This window comes from Pecten maximus, chromosome 12 (genome assembly GCF_902652985.1).
Source record: "Pecten maximus chromosome 12, xPecMax1.1, whole genome shotgun sequence".
NCBI lineage: Eukaryota > Metazoa > Mollusca > Bivalvia > Pectinida > Pectinidae > Pecten > Pecten maximus.
In genome coordinates, this window is record NC_047026.1 from 18,642,511 (window position 1) to 18,646,421 (window position 3,911).

General features: G+C 30.5%; 1 long non-coding RNA gene across 1 annotated transcript; it reads left to right on the plus strand.

Moving 5' to 3' along the window:
* The first annotated feature begins 354 nt into the window (after positions 1-354).
* On the plus strand, positions 355-3,868 carry LOC117339781. Its single transcript, XR_004535320.1, has 4 exons — positions 355-422; positions 891-923; positions 3,099-3,119; positions 3,372-3,868. It is a non-coding gene; the product is annotated as an uncharacterized LOC117339781 (long non-coding RNA).
* The last annotated feature ends 43 nt before the right edge of the window (positions 3,869-3,911 follow it).

Here is a 3,911-nt window from a genome sequence, read left to right on the forward strand (position 1 = left end):
AAAATATTTGACATTATTTCTGTAAAGGCACTCTATCTATGATCATTATTGTAGAAAACTATTTTCCCTAACTCATTTTTTTAAATTGTTAATGTTTTCGTGAAATAATGGTTGAAAGACTTAAACTTCAAAATTGAGATTTGATAGATTGCTAAATACTTCATTTTGAATCTCTCAAATCGACAGGTATGGGTCTTTATAGAATTGTTTAATCTATATATTTGTATTACTGTATGTTGACAATGAGGAAATAAAAAAAAAAAAAACGGGAACTCATTTCAGCAAGGTTAGTTATCTGGACACCGAACCCAAAACAATCGCATAGTGCATAAGATAAGGACTGGGTCTTATCAGATATAGATACCATATAAACCAGGCAGCTAGGCATGCGATCATACATTCAGGGCAAGACATTCAGACAGGTAGGCAATAGACAATTAACAGTCTATAACCCTTGTATTGGAGCTCCATATTTGAATATCGATACCTTAGGAGGATAGCTCTGATATTTTCTTTTCTAATTTCTATTTCATGTTTTATGTTGTTGTTGTTTTTCAAATTGACAAGTCTAAACTTATCTTAATATTATTTCCTATAGATAAAATAATTGATGTCATACTATTAGGTTAGACTGTGGGCAGATTATGTATGTGGTGATGTCGTATTTAATGTATTGAATAACGAATTTTTGTACCACCATGATTTTACATGGTTAGTTACTATATGCTTTAATGAAATTTCAAAGGGGAAAACAGAAATATTCATGTATATCTAATTTACATTTTGCGTTTAAATTTGTATAAATTCCATTTCGAGTTTGTACTCTATGGTGTTAAATAGCATGTTTTCAGCAACAAGTCACTTAATTTGAATGCGTTATTATCTTTCAGCCAGTATGATGAAGGTTATTCTTGTTTTGACAGGTGAGAACCATTTACTTTTGAATTTAACACGTTCTTGCAAAAAATCAAGGTCACGTGCTTAAACTTATATAAGCTGTTTGTATTTCAGTAATTAAACAAAGACTTCATTTAAATTGCTGAAAAATAATTTCATTGTGTCATCCTCCTGCTGTATAAGAATGTAGATATATCTAAAATTCTTTTCCTAGTGAGTAAAGCAATGCAGACTGTTTCATTGCTACTGAAACGTGTATCAAAATGAAAATATCCAGATTAAAATAACACGGATTTGTGAGAAATAACACTATAGACGGCAATTTTGCATGGCTCAAATATCTAACTTGAAAAACATTGCCGAAAAGTTGTGAGAAAAGGTCTAACATATATATCAAGTGCGTGAAAGTACTTTAAGGGAGTTCCAAATGTGTTGATTCCAATAAGATCAACACCAGCATAACTTCTGTATGAGGATTCAAATTTGAAATTCAGATATATAAATCGTGATATATCAGAATGGCGCCATTTCTTTACTACAATACTGGCATATGCTTTGTAAGAAAGGGTTAAGATGCGGGTAAGATAACACATGGAGAAAGTTATATTATAATATCACTTTCTCTTTGTGACATACCAAAAGTATATGTGATATGAAACTCCTTTATGAAAGACTAGATAGACAGAGGATATTGTTTTCACATATTACCTTTTAAATTAAAGTAAAATGCTCCGTGGACTTATTATTTTTTATTTTACTTAGATGATACTACACCCGAATGACCTAGTTTGGAACAAAAGCCACATAATCTAATGACGCTTTTAAATTTTTTAAATTTTTTAAAAAAGTGTGTATCTATTAATCATATTCATTGGCGCCCGTAAATTGAAAGCAATATAGCAAATTAATATTTTGTTTACTTAATTTCATATTTTCAATGAAAAATGATATATTCGCTATTAATTCAATGATATGCAATAAGGACCGACTGTAAAATAGCTTTAAACGTTTTTCCAGTTAAAAAGTCTAAGAGGACTGATGTCATTATCTCCCTTGAATAATTTAAAATTAAAACAAAACATATATACTGAAGAAGCCTGAGATGGCAGAAAGGCCTTGCGGCAATGTCTTATTTTTTTGTTATTTTTTATACACACACACACACACACACACACACATATATATATATATATATATATATATTTATAATTGAAGTGTTTTCTTATTTATGTAAGAATAATATAATATGCATAATTTATAAAAGAAACAATATATATATATTCATAAGTTGATCGCTTGAATACATTAACATCGATTTAAATACCATTGTAGCATTAATAGCTTGCTAATTCTTACGAGTTGAATGTGGAAAACAAAACCGAAAACGAGGCTGCCTATCTCGACAGGTAGTAAAGTTCATGTGAAATACCATATTGCCGGATGCCTTATCTTTTTACACACGAAATCTGCTTGATAAGAACAGCTATGTAGCCGACGAGATATTTGTCCACAGAATTCTTATCTAATAATGATCAAACGTGATATGTCACATTTAACACGTATTTTTGATATTATCTAATTATGATTATTATACCACCACGATAATTTTTAAGTCATACGTAAATTTTGAAAGCATACCACTTCTTGAAATTGTGTCTGAAAATATTTTTTGTGCACAAAACGAATGTAGTCATTGAATGGATTATAAATATACCACTACCAAACCGAAAGGTACTCGCATTTCGGTTGGATCTCATGTTGAAATTATTGCTATATTTTTTTTTTAATTCTTTATATACCAGTTCATATGTCGAAAATCGAATAAAATTTGACAATTCAACCTTCCACAAACACGCCAAAGGTTTTACTATATGTCAACGCAGTGCCGATTTGGAAACGAGCACAGAGGTTAGAGGACCGAAATTCTGCCATGTTAATCATTAGAGATGGTCAAAAATAGTTAAACTATTTTGATGTCTTCTAATAGTTTCCCTTGATATATTCCAACATTTATCCTTTGTTAATTTATACTTTGCCCTCGTTATCACCCTATCCCGCCCACACCTGTCAGTTTGTTTGTTAAAACGTCTCCAGTCTGTTTGTTTACGTCTTACTTATGAACTTTCTTCAATGTTGCTACAGATCTGCCTTCTGTTCTATCAATGATGAAATGATTTTCTTATTTCTTATTTTCTATTTAGCTCTTGTGGGCGTGTCATATGGTAAGTATTTCATAATAAGGTATATTTGTTTAAATTGTTAAATCTCATTAAATACAAGCAGTACTCATTAAACGTACTTGAATTATGACAAACACGTAAGCTGTGCAAACATTTATTTTCTATATCAGCATAGTCCATATGTAGGTGTTATGCTTGTTTTTATCTTAAATATGGATAAATTTAGAAGCAGATTAGTTGTCATTTTTTTCAATACAGACCTAAATCTAACACTAAGTTTTGTTTATCCTACAGGACAGATGAAATGTCTGTTTTGTGACGGAGCTGCAGATATCTCCGACTGTCTGACCAGTATTATCGATTGTGGTACTAATGAGGTGAGTCGTAAGGGATTGAAATTAATTTTGATCCTGTAAATATGTTCAAACGTAAATCAGATTATAAAAGAAATTAACTTCCCTTAAATCCTTTTAGAATCAGTTCGCCATATTGCATTCATTTACCACACTCACAGGTCTTGTTTTAACTACATATATTTATATAATTATGTTTATTTTGGGAACGCAACGTTTCATAATTGCTGTTGAAATTTGTTTCTTGACAGCTGATATCCTTCTCTTCAATACTGGCTAAAGAAGAATTTAATTTCAGTTGGTGTAGCGTCTTGTTTACACCCTCATTGTTGTAAAATCTAATTTAATGCACATTCAGAGAAATGATTAATTTATATGATGTATGCATAATTATCAGTAAATTCAAGCAGAGCACACATTTTTGGTAGATTAAATATTTGGCTTTTTCTGTCAAATGTCTTTTTGTTTTATTATCAGTACA